We start from the raw sequence: 13,662 nt of genomic DNA, 5'->3' as shown, positions 1-13,662 counted from the left end.
TAAGATTTTATTTATTTGACAGAGATCATCACAAGTAGGCAGAGAGGCAGACAGAGAGAGGGAGGAAACAGGCACCCTGCTGAGCAGAGAGCCTGATGCTGGGCTCGATCCCAGGACCCTGAGATCATGACCTGAGCCGAAGGCAGAGGCTTTAACCCTCTGCACCACCCAGGCCCCCCCGTGATCCCTTTCTTATAATTGATAAACTATATTGATACATCGTAATCACCCCAAGTCCATAGTTTGCAAGGTCCCATTGCTCTTTCACCTATGCAATAATATTAATTTATAAGGGCATGTAAAGCAAAACCATGCAGACCTAATGAAACTTACATAGAAATTAAGTGGGTAGAAGAATAAATGAAACAAGATGGGATTGGGAGGGAGACAAACCATAAGTGACTCTTAATCTCACAACAAACTGAGGGTTGCCGGGGGGAGGGGGTTTGGGAATGAAACTTGGGGACATGTGAGAAAAACCTGGTGATTCACAGCCTGTACCCCTGGGGATAAAAATATATGTTTATAAAAAATGCAATTTGCCTTCATTGCAATTTGCCCTCCAGTTTTCTAAGTCTAAACCCAAATATTCAGTTCCCGAGTCTAAACCCAAATATTCAGAATGTACATGGAATTTAAAAAATAATGCTTATTATTTAGTTTATTTTAAGCACATAAAACAAGCATAAATATTATTGAAAGATTACTAAATCCTTAATTATCGTTTTAAAAGATGTGCCGATAATGAAATTTCCATTATTCAATATTTCATTAAAAGGTCTAATTAAAATGATTTACAATCTCTAATTAAAGTTCTAGGAAGACAAGCATCATACAGTTCCTAACAACAATGAAGTAAAACAGGATGAGTAACAAACATGAACCCGTGATGCAGAAATTATAAAGACCCATTTTAACCAACAGGGAGTGTTATTAGTCTGCTCAGGCTGTGGCTTCAACAACAGAAATTAACTTCCACACGGTTCTGGAGGCTGGAAATCTAAGATCAAGGTAGCAGCAGAGTTGGTGTTCGGTGAGTCCTCTCTTCTTACATTGAAGTTGGTTGCCTTGTTGCTGTGGATATGTGGGATGAGGGAGAGAGATCTATAGTTCCTCTTCCTTTCAGGATACCAGTCCTGTTTGATTAGGTGTCAACTCTTACGATCTCCTCTAATTTTAATTACCTCTTTAAAGGTACTATCTCCAAATATAGTCATCTTGGGTGTAAGGATTCAACATATGAATTTTGGAAGGCTTTGATCTCATGCAGTAGTCGAATATTCAGTTTTAGAAACTTTTGTGTTATAATTTTAAGCATAAACTTTAAATATTTTGCAGAGGGCAGTAGATAAAACCCATGTACATATTAATGTATTATATCTACCTTACTATTTCTCGTGTAATAGTCCAAGAAATAGTCCAAGAAAATAGTGGCAAGAAACCACTACTCTACTATTGTTCTCTAAAGGGTTATAACTATGTCCCATATTTAGAGGAGTCAGAAAAAAGAAATGACAGATTAGAGTGTGCATCTAGTTGGAATATCACTGGACCTCTTTAAACAATCTATTTTCTTAATATGTCTGCCTTGAGATAATGTTTCAGTATAGTGTACCTTATGAATTACAAAGCTCGTGCTGAAAGTGCGAACAACTATAATGGATAAGTAACTCATTTATCCAGTACTCTTTTTATTCAAGGAGCCATATATTTTCTAGTCAATACAAGTTCCGTTCATTCAGTGGGTCTGAGATAAGCTACTTCTTCTTCCATTCCTTGCATAATATGCAGATAACATGACCCCAAAATGGACTATCCCCCCTTATACTCTTCTTCCCTTAAGTCCTTTTTTCATGTATCAGTACTAATAAATTCTGATCCCTTCTTGAGCTTTGAGTCATTATGTCAGCTGGGCTTGCCATGTACCTGTATTAATCTAGCAGATCAGCTGACGACTGTATAATCTTGTATGCCCTCATTAACAGGTCTGCTGGTTGAAAGGCTGTCAGCTGGGGTCACGGGGGCAACTGGGTCACCACATGCCTCTCATCATCCAGCAGGCCGTTTACATGGAAACACAAGGGTTTTAAGAGCAGCAGAAGAAAATCCTGATCAGTTAGCACTTGTTAAGGCTCTCCTTATATCATATCTGTTGTCCATTAGCAAATAAGAGGGTAAACCCTAATCACTACAAGAAGATGTGGACTTAAAAAAAAAAAAGGTATGAACAGTATGGGACATTACTGTAATCATATACACAGCAGGGAGGAGTTGGCATCACTGAAGCATTTTGCCCAAGTAGAAGGTACATATCTGGGAAAAGCTTAGAAACCAGATTGGGGTTAGATAGAGAAACCAGATGGTAAAATACCAGATTAAGAAATATACAAATTATTCTGAGTGCTGTGAAGTGTGTAAACCTGGTGATTCACAGACCTGTACCCCTGGGGATAAAAATATATGTTTATAAAAAATAAAAAATTAAAAAAAAAAATTAAAAAAATTAAAAAAAAAGAAATATACAAATTATCAGTGGAGAGCTGAAAAATTAGAGGAAGTCCAAAAAATTGCTCTTACTTCTGACATCAACTACAAGTCATTAGGGGGGTTACTAACACAACCCTAAGTTTCCTTAATTTTCTAGAATGACTCATAAACCTTACTAAAAAGTATGATACTCATGGTTATGGTTTATTATAGCCAGAGGATACCTATTTATATCCATCAAAGGAAGAACAAATACAGTCGAGTCTAGGAAAGTGCCAGTTATGGAACTTTCAGTTGTTTTCTCTCTGTGGAACTATGGACAGTGTTATTTTTTCATTAAGGATGCATGATTATATACAGAGTATTGTCAATTATGAAAGCTCACCTAAGCTTTGATGTCCATATATTTATTGGGGCTCCACCAAGTAAGCATAGTTGACTGACCACATGACCAGTCTCAGACTCTTGCCCCTTGGAGGTCAAATAGATACCACACGACCTAAAGTCTCCATGCTCAGTCACATGGTCAGACTAGCAAGACAAGGAAGATAAGACACTCTACCAAACATGACACATGCTTTCCATTCATTCTGTTTATTTGGAAAACAATACAGTAACTATAATAATTTTAAGGGGATCACTCTGGAAATAAATGATGGGAGATTAGTGTGTTTTATGGTAAGCAACATAATGATCCCCCAAAATATCCATGTCCTAATTTTCCAAATCTTTAAATACAGCAAAAGAGACTTTGCAGATATAATACAATTCAGGAACTTTTAGATGGGGGGATTATTCTGGTTTATTTGGGTAAGCCCTATTTAGTCACATTAGATCATATTATTCCTGATCAGAAAGATTTGAAGAGAGGTAGATCTGATCATTACTGCTTTGAAAATGGAGGAAAAGGGCATGAGCCAAGGAATGTGGTGGGCTCTAGAAGTTGGGAACAAGTCTCAGGTTACAATCAGGAAGAAACTGGGACCTCAGTCCTACAACTACAAGGAAATAATTCTGCTAACAGTCCAATTGAGCAGAAAATAGATTCTTCCTTAGAGCCCTCAGAAGGAGCATAGTAGTTCTGCTGATACATTTAGTTTAGCCTATTTAGACACATGTCCTACTTACAACTACAGACACAAAGTTAAATTGAAAAAAAAAAAAAAAAAACAAACCCCAAAGTGTGTTAAGTTGCTAAGTTTGTGCCAGCCTTCGAAAGCCTAATGAAGGTGTCAGTGTTGGAATGTATACTACCTTCATATTAGAAGCTAATTGCCTAAAATTAAATATTTTCATATTTTGGTATTATAAATAATATTAGGTATTTGTCTCCTGTTCCTGGTACAGAACTCCTAAAACCCTTCAAATTTCCTGAGAGATCAGGAGTGTCTGTTATTCATAAGGAGTCACTTTTGGGTACATCTGAGTTTAGGTGGCTTCAGGATGGGGCTGGTGACCAAAAAGACCAAATGATTAGATGGTTAGAACGTTCAGCTCCCCCCTGACTCTGGGAAGAGGAGGAGTTGGGCTACAGATTAAGCTTTATAAAAACTCTGAACAAGGAGACTTGATGCCCTTTTAGACTGATGTGTCCACCTGCTGGGAAGGTGACACCTCAGTTCTGTGGCTTCTGGATCTCATCCTATGTACCTCTTCCTCTGACTATTCTTTATAATACTCTTTACAGAAAGTTGTTAAATGTAAGTAAGTGTTGCTCTTGAGTTTTGTGAGCTGCTCGAACACATTAAGCACACCCAAGGAGGAGGTCATGGGAACCTCCCGTTTATATATAACCAGTTGCTGAGAAGCATATGTGACAATCTGGGTGTGTGATTGGTGCTGAAATGTGGTGGGGGGTGGCAATCTTGTTGTACCATGTCTTCAAATTGTGGGAGCTCATGTCTGTAGGCAGATAGTATCAGAATTGAGTAAGATTATAGGACACCCAGTCAGTGTCTGCTGAGAATTGGAGAATTGCTTAGTGGTGATGAAAAACACAAAACACCTAAGAATTGAAGTCCATAAATGTTTCTAAGTGATACACCTGGAGATCTTTCAAAGCCTTCTAGTTCACATATACCAAATTAGCATATTAGTTTCCACATACCAAACTTAGAAAATATAGTTTGATAGGTATTGAATATAAAATTAGTAGAGAAGAGTAAAGAGAAGTTTCAGTGCAGATGTTGGGCAGTTGTCTAGGTTCTTCCATAGGAAAGACATCACTCTCCCTCCCATACACTCAGAATGCATCTCACTCCAGGTCCTGCTCTAGAGCCATGTGATTATTTCACGGATGGTACTAGCCTAAAATTAATGTAATTTCTCTGTGCATTTCTCCATCAAAAGGGATTGGTCCAACTTAGAACATTCAATTTGTTGTCCAGGATTCGTAGTTGATGTTTGGAGTGAGGTAATTTTTCTTCTGAATGGTTTGCCTTACAAATGTGTGGACTAGAGCAGTGCAAGTTATTTCACTGCCTCAGGAAAAACCACCTGATTCTGAAAGTTTCATATTCAAAAAAAAAAAAAAAAAGAAAAGAAAAGAAAAGGAAAAAAAAGGCAGTATCAGAAGATAAAGCAAAACAGAGTCAAAGCATAGAGCTAAACAAAGGAATGCAAAAATTTAAAACTCTAAAGTATGTATGATACTCTGAAATTACTTCCCCTTATTATTTAAACTAGCTTCATTGGGTTTTCAGTCAATTCTAGGAGAATTTGGTATTTTCAGATTTGGGACTTTAGGGTCAGTCCTCAATAGCTGGATTTAAGCATAATAAAATTACAAATGCCATATTTATCATATAATGGTAGCCATAGAAATAATTAAGAAAATGACAAAGGAAGTTACTTCTAGTAACTGAAAGTCTACCCACCTGTATTGTTCTACGCTTGCCCTAAAGCACCATCCCAGCCAGGAAATAAGCCCTGATTCTTAAGGGCATGTTGGATCCTCGTCTTGTGTTTCCTTAGTACTCTGCTTGTATTCATATTATATTATATATTTATTACTAGTATTGTATTACATAATTTCACAGAAACTGGAGGTTTCTTTTGGTATAGTTGTCTCTCGCATTTAAATAGACTGAACTAGTTAGGATATAAAGCACCTATTAGTGTCTGACATACAGAAGGTGTTGAACTACCATGAAAAAATGAATATGACCCACTTTCCACTTCCTGCATTAAGCTAATCTTCCCATGTACAGATCTTTTAGAAACAAATCTATAAGGCATTTGCCAGTCTCTGAAGCTTGCCTAGGCACTCTGAGGTAGAGAGACTTTGAGAGATTTGTCTAGGACTCTCAAGGTGGCTGTTTCCACATTGAGCGTTTTACTACTTATTCAAGATACTTTTAATTCAGCCAGATTATTTATAGAGTGTCATCAAAAGCTTCAAAGGCCTCATTGCCTATCATACTTATATACACTTCTCACTTAGGAGAAAACTTCTAAGCTCACTTTCAGTTCTGTTTTGCTTATTCAAAGAGACCTAGAGCTATAGAGGTTTTTACATTAAAAAAGGGAATGATAAGGAATATGTGTGTCAAGTAACCTGAATATAGATGCTGGAGTTTTTTCTTAGTTTCATTGCTTTTGCTCTGTTATTGCTATTATTTCTTTTTTTTTTTTAAACAAAGAAACTAACTGACAAATGAAAAAATCCAAGTTATTAATGAAAGAAAGATCATTCAAATAGAGAAAGGGAGGACCATGCTTCAGACTTCTTTCAGTGTAAAACATTAGCAATCCCAAGTTTGAGATTCAAATGTGGTGTAATAGTTTTTTACAACAAGACTTTAAGGGTAAATAGCTTGTTAAAAATTATATAATCACATAGGTCTATTCTGAGCTAATAATGAAGATAGAGAAGACATGAATAATACAGAGCTTGAATTTCAGAATCTTAAAATAGGAAAAGGAGAAAGTGTAAATCCAGTTTATATTTAATAAAAATCTATAAAATAACTTTATGATTTTTTTCTAAAAGGAACTTTCAGATTATGTGTGTGTATATACATATATATGTGTATACATATTATATATCTATGTATATATATTTCTAGTACTTTTAATTCTTTTTTGTATTTTCCTGTTTAGTTTTTTCTAACTTCATAGAGCTGTTTTGTAATAGGAGAATGAATGATTGTCTCCTATTTTGTTTATACTGGGAAATTTCATTTGCATGGAGTTTATTTACATATTTTATAAAATTCAATAACCCCTTGGTTCATACATTAGTGATTATTTCCATTGATATTTAAAATATTTTTAGTTTTAAAATAAAATTTAAAAGCAAAATAAGATACAGTGAGTTAAATATTTTGAGTTCATGCCTCAGAGAGAGAAAGAGAAATATCCCCAAACAAATTTGTGTAGCTCCATTTACCTTAGTTATGCTTCTATAACTATTCTATTCACTACTTTCTTAACTAAGTCTCTTCCTGTTTAAATGAAGGCTTATGTTTTCCAAAAGCAGTTTTCTTTCTCCTTTTATCCCTATATTGGCAAAGGGATGATATGCTAACATTTAAAAAGATAAAACATGACAATGATAAACCTAACAATCAGACACAAACATCTGAGATAGAAAGAGGGAAAAATTTTAAGTGGCATGAAGTGAAATGAAATAATCTCAGTGTATCTTTAGCAAGTCTCCACTAAAATCACTATAATAAATGTTAAGCCAGTAATTTTGGAGCAAACATTTAAGAAAAAAATTACTTTCTTTAATTTTCTTTATAAATTTTCTTTAACAAAGCTAGTGTTATTTGCTTATGACCAAATCTATGTTAATTAACTTGTGTTTGCTTTTTAGCAAAATGCATATAAAATTATTTTCTTTTTTTTTTAACTTTTTATTTATTTTTTTATTTTTTATAAACATATAATATATTTTTATCCCCAGGGGTACAGGTCTGTGAATCGCCCGATTTACACACTTCACAGCACTCATCAAAGCATATCTTGCTTAGCGAAATAAGTCAAGCGGAGAAAGACAACTATCATATGATCTCCCTGATATGAGGAAGTGGTAAAATTATTTTCTAAAAGAAAAGCATTTTCCAAATTATAATCAGTTACACCCATATTTGTGTTAATCAGCTTCTACTGTAAGTTATTTTGATGGTTTATCTCTTGTTATCTGACCTGAGCAATCTGGACAAAATATCTTCTAACTTGGCCAAATTTTAGTCAGTCTTCTTTCTTCCCCACAGGTCTTTGGATCTTGACTTGTCCTTGAACTTAAGAAAGTATTGGAATTAAGAACAACCCCTCTTAGATGGGCACTCCCGAAAACTGACTGCCCTCAGGGAAAAACATTACTAGATCAACTATGAGATCATACCATCTGTTCATCCTTCTTCCCACACATCCCTTTTTAGCCTACTTTACTCCTTACACAAGCACAAGTCTCTTCTGTTTAACCTTTAAGATAAGCATAGAATTTCCCTAGCAAAGTCCTCCCTATTATGAGTCACTTTCCTCATTGTGCAATAATTTATCTGAGTTAAATAACTTCTTATCTACATTCAAATCTGTTTTTTATTTGACAGTCCCCAAGGTATTTGTTAGGCAACTCCATCCCACAGTCCAGAAAATGATACACTGGTATGTCAGAAAAATACATACTTCAACATTTTTTTCCCTTTTTTTTCCAAGTTACTGTGTGCCAGGTTCCTAACATAAACCATCTCTAGAGGATTGTCTATAACTTTAAGATGTATATATCTTTATTAGCCTTTTTCTTTTTTAATAGATGAGAACACTGACAGGTTTAGCACCCAGTTAGATGGGTGTACTAACTGTAGCTCAGTCACTACATCACCCTTCCTCCTAACTTCCCCCAGATAATCCCTTCATTGTCTTCCCCCAGTTCTGTTATCAGGAGACATACATTACCACACTTGCGATGGGATTCTTCTAAAATTGTTATAATTTTGGATTTGGAAGGTGTACTTTTAATTCTGTTGCAAAAGTTGTAGCATTTTATTTTTCCTTATATGCTCCATGTAAAACTCAGAAGTAGTATGCAGATTAAGCAAATCTATATGTATATTTATGCAAAATAAAATACAAACGTGCCTACCTAGTGTTTTCACAAACATCTGGTAGGTTTAAGATAGAAATGATGGTATTAAGAGCCTGCTCATTTGCTGTGGCTTATCCATGGGTACCATGCCAATTGAGAAACATTAAAGTAATAATTCCAAGTTTGGAGTTGTTGTTGCAATTTTTTCTCCTTCTATAAAATTTTCTTAGGTTAAAAAATTCAGAAAAGTAAATAAATAATATAACGACAAAGATACCAAATGATTATATTAGAATTACCAATATAATTTTTTAGTGGTTCAGACCTTTTAAAACAAAGAAATAAAGCATTATAGGTAAAACAGGTTTGTCTGTCATCAGTTCACCTCCCGTCTATCCGGATACATACTGGTTTTCATGGATTTATTCCTTTTTTTGTTTCTTCAAATTTTAAAATGTGGTTATGTTTACATAAGTAATACATGTCACTTCTTTGTATACTTTTAAAAATTGCATTTAAATGCTCCTACTGTAACTGGCTCTTTCCACTTACACTGTATTTTGGTAAATGAGACACATTAAAATGTATAAATTTGAGAATTTTGAATGTTGCATGATAGTATATGGTACATATAAACTTAAAAGTAATCATCGGGGTGCCTGGGTGACTCATACAGTTGAGTGTCTGACTCTTGATCTTGCCTCAAGCCACGTTCTTGGAGTGGTGAGATGGAGCCCTACAGTGGACTCCACGTTCAGTGTAGACAGTGTCCGCTTAAGGTTCTTTTCCTCTCCCTCTGCCTCTCCTCACCCTTTCTAATGTGCACGTGTTCTTGCACTCTCTCTCTGTCTCTCTCAAAATAAATAAATAAATAGATTAATTAAAAATTAAAATTAAAAAAATTATCCATGAGCATAACAGACATTTCCCTCAGTAGTTTACCATGAAAACCATAGTAGCAATGTAGCAATGGAAATCATTATGCTTATGTTCTGTTACAATTATCTATTATTTATCTACATCTTATCTATGACTTTGCTTTCCATGCTTTCAGTTGCCTGTGGTCAACCACAGTCCAGAAAGAGATGATCTCCCCTCGGACATACTGTCAGAAGGTCAATTGTAAGTTAATGCCATGTCACTAATGCCTACATCATTCACCTCACTTCATCTCATAAGTAGGCATTTTGATCATTTCACATTCTCACAGGAAGGGTGAGTACATTACACTAAAATATTTAGAGAGAAAGAGAAAGAAAAAGACCATATTCACATAGCTTTTATTATATTGTTATAGTTGTTTTATTGTATCCTTTAGTAACTTTCATCTTACTGCACCTAATTTATAGATTATACTTTATCATAGCTTTGCACATATGGGGAAAAAAAAAAACCAGCATATATCACTATCAGCAGTTTCAAGTATCCACTGGGGCTCTTGGAATATATCCCCTGTGGATAAAGGGGGAACTACTGCATTCTTAAAAAGGAATCTGTTGGGCCACCTGGGTGGCTCAGTGGGTTAAAGCCTCTGCCTTTGGCTCAGGTCATGATCTCAGGGTCCTGGGATTGAGCCCCGCATCGGGTTCTCTGCTCAGCAGGGAGCCTCCTTCCCTTCCTCTCTCTGCCTGTCTCCCTGCCTCCTTTTAATCTCTGTCTGTCAAATAAATAAATAAAATCTTTAAAAATAAAAAAAGGAATCTGTTAATGAATTTGATTATTAATGGTTTAATTGTGTCCCTCTAAAATTTGTATGTTTAATTCCCCACCCCAAGTATCTCAGAATGTGACCTTATTTGGAGATAAGGTCTGTATAGAGAAATCAAATTAAGATGACATCATTAGGGCACCTGGGTGGCTCAGTGGGTTAAGCCGCTGCCTTCGGCTCAGGTCATGATCTCGGGGTCCCGGAATCGAGTCCCACATCGGGCTCTCTGCTCAGCGGGGAGCCTGCTTCTCCCTCTCTCTCTGCCTGCCTCTCTGCCTGCTTGTGATCTCTGTCTGTCAAATAAATAAATAAAATCTTAAAAAAAAAAAAAAATTAAAAAAAAAAAAAAAAAAAAAAAGATGACATCATTAGGGCAGACCCTAATCTGACTGGTGTCTTTATAAAAAGGGGAAATTTGGACACAGAAACATGCACACATGGAAAGAATCATGCAAAGATGAAGGCAGAGATAGCAATGATGCTTCTATAAGCCAAGGAACATCTGAAAATGCCAGTATATCACCTGAAGCTAGAGAAGAGACATGGAATATATTCTCCCTCATGACTCTCCAGAAGAAACAACCTTGACAATATCTTGCTCTTGTTCTAGCCTTCAGACCTGTGAGTCAATAAATTTCTGTTTTTTAAGCCATTCAAAGTACTTGTGCTTTGTTATGGTAGCCCTAGAAAACTAACAGATTGGGCATTTTTCAACTTTACTAGACACTACCAAATATCCTTTAAATCAATTTTTACTTTTACTAGGGGTAGTCTTTTTTTCAACTTAACTCACCAAAGAAATCACTAAACCTAGAGGCTCTCACCTGGTAGGCATTCCTAAATGAAAAGATTGGTAATGAAGGGGCATTTTTTCTGTCTCTCTTGCTCTTTGAGTATTCATATTCCAAAGAATTAGGAGAGTCCTTGTTTTTATCCCTCATCATGGTCACTGTCTTCCTTTCCTCTGAGCCAGGAGTCTAGTGATATCTCCCTTTCTTGTTCAACGCTTACAATAATAATCGTGTTTTGTACTGTTAGAGTATTAACACTTTTCTAAACACTTTACATTAATTTAATTTCCAAAGATCTCTACAATGTGGCTCCTCTTGCCTCTATTTTGCAGCTGGGAAATTTGAGGCTCAAGATATACTAATACATGACCAAGGTCATAGAGTAAAAGAAGCAGAATACGAGCCCCATTTTTTTGTACTTCAAAACCAATTATCTTGACTGTTACTCCATGAGTCCTTAGTGCCTAAATATGTATAGTAAGACCCCGCAAAGATGTCTATGTCCTAATTCCCAGAACATGGGAACGTTAGGTTACATGACACATGGGAAATTAAGGTGTTAAGTTCACTAATCAACTGACCCTAAAATAGAGAGATTATTCTGTATTATTTTGGTGGGTCCACTTTAATCACAAGGACATGCAGTATTGTTGGCTTTTGAAGATGGAGGCCATGAGGTAAGGAGCGAGGATGTTCTGTAGTTAGCTGGAAAAGGAATGGAAACAGATTCTTCCCTAGAGAATCCAGAAAAGAACATAGATAGCCCTGCTAGTCTCCAGAACTGTGAGGCAATGCATTTTTGTTGGTTAAGCCATCCAGTTTGTTGTACTCTGTAGCCATAGCAAACTAATGCATTCAATTAGTTACCATCCATATATTTGTGAAAACTTTGAAACTGGGTATTATGGTTCAAACACTGAACCATATGTGAAAAATGAACCATATCCACAACGAACCATATTCACTATCATGAATTATGGTTCACACATAATACTGGGTATTATGATTCAAACCATTTTTTACAAAGTTAGGGAAAATGCCTTAATTGTATAGTAATACCTCTTTCTTCTTGGCCTCCTTCTACCTGTTGAAAATAGATACAGTTAGAACAATAAAATAAAATGATTTAAAAGAACATTGATCAGGTCATTTAGAAGGCTCTGAACCAGCAAAAGTGTCACAAGCAAAACACAGCTACTGTATTGCTTCTCTTCTGCTGCCTTAGCAAATCTCCACAAAGTCAGTGGGTTAAGCAACATCAGTTTAGTATCTCACAGTTCTGTAGTCAGTGGACTTGGCTTGCCTGTCCTGGTCTTACAAAGTCCCTATCTTACAAGGTCTAAATGAAAGTGTAGGCAGGACTTGCCTTCCTTTTTGATGGTTCTGGAGAGTGTTTTTCTGGGGTAATTCATGGAGCTGGCAGATTGAGCTCCGTGTAGTTGTAGGAATTAGGTCCCTGTTTCTTTGTTGGTTATCTGCTGGGATGCTTTCTCAAACTTCCTGGGAGGTCTCTTCCTCCGTGTTCAAAGCCAGTGATCATGGCCCAGTCCTTGTCGTGCTTTGAATCTTCTCTCTGTCTCCCCTTTCTGCTGCGTCTCTCTAACTCATCCCTTTTGCTCTCATCTCCTGCTTTTTAAGAACCCATGTGATTACTTCAGGTTCACTTGGATAAACCAGAATAATCTCCCAATTTCAATGTCAGTAACCTTAATAATATCTGAATATGATATGTAACACAGCTCTCAGAGATTAGGGTCTGATGATATTTGGGTGGGGACAGCATCATTATTCCCAGTGCACCATCATAAATGTAGGTCTAAGTTAAGATATACTATAACTACATATTTTACTTAACATGTGTGAGTATTGAAATACACTGGAACCTCTGATAGAATTAATGTGTATATCACCTAATGCTCATTTTTATCTAAGTATCACTTGAATTGTTTTTAGTAATTGTATAGGTCTTCAATTGTTAGATTACTTATTTGAAAACGTGATTTTGTCATTTCTATTGAATATTTAATTCTAATCTTAGTGAAGACTGTATCAGTGTTTTAATGTAATTTTGTAGGAAATTACAGTGTTCTTTTTAATAGTATAGTTCAGGACTGAAATTCGCAGAGAAGGCCCATTCTTCTTTGGCTTTAAAAGACTAATGTAGCTTTAAAATAGTAAAAGAAATTATATGAGCTTAGAGATGGGTTCCACAAGACTCCTGAGTCTTAGTGCTGAAATAAACACTGAGAAAGGGCTAATTGCCAACCAAAAGAAAGCAGACTCCTCCAGGGCAGAGAGAACACACTTCCTAGCCAAAAACTGATGGAATCCACAGAGAAAAAAAGTGCCATGGAGAAAATGGTATGCTTTTTTGGGAAATAAACAATTGTTCTGTTTTGTCAGTTTGAATAAATGAATAGTTTGAATCTGTTTAAACATAATGTGGTTCCAGTAGCCCAGACAATAGCATACGGAATATTTAATAATAAGATGATGTAAACAAGGAAAAGTGGTTCTCACTTGGCCATATGGTTTTATTTTCTGTGAAAGTATAATTTTTGCTCAGAGTTATATTATTCCTCTTAGATTTCAAGATACTGTATTTCCTTTGCTAATGTTATTTAACACTTCAACAGAATATT

General features: G+C 35.8%; 1 long non-coding RNA gene across 1 annotated transcript in view; it reads left to right on the top strand.

Moving 5' to 3' along the window:
• The first annotated feature begins 953 nt into the window (after nucleotides 1–953).
• LOC123391194 overlaps nucleotides 954–13,662 on the top strand; it is a 54,631-nt gene continuing 41,922 nt past the window's right edge. Inside the window, exon 1 of the long non-coding RNA XR_006605856.1 lies at nucleotides 954–1,033. This is a non-coding gene — a long non-coding RNA (uncharacterized LOC123391194). The remainder of the gene's footprint in view (nucleotides 1,034–13,662) is intronic.

Source organism: Mustela putorius, unplaced genomic scaffold, assembly GCF_011764305.1.
Source record: "Mustela putorius furo isolate JIRA1106 unplaced genomic scaffold, ASM1176430v1.1 tig00000083_pilon_pilon_pilon, whole genome shotgun sequence".
In the NCBI taxonomy this organism is placed as follows: Eukaryota; Metazoa; Chordata; class Mammalia; order Carnivora; family Mustelidae; genus Mustela; species Mustela putorius.
Note: the sequence above shows the minus strand (reverse complement) of the source record. Positions and strands in the feature narration are given on the sequence as shown.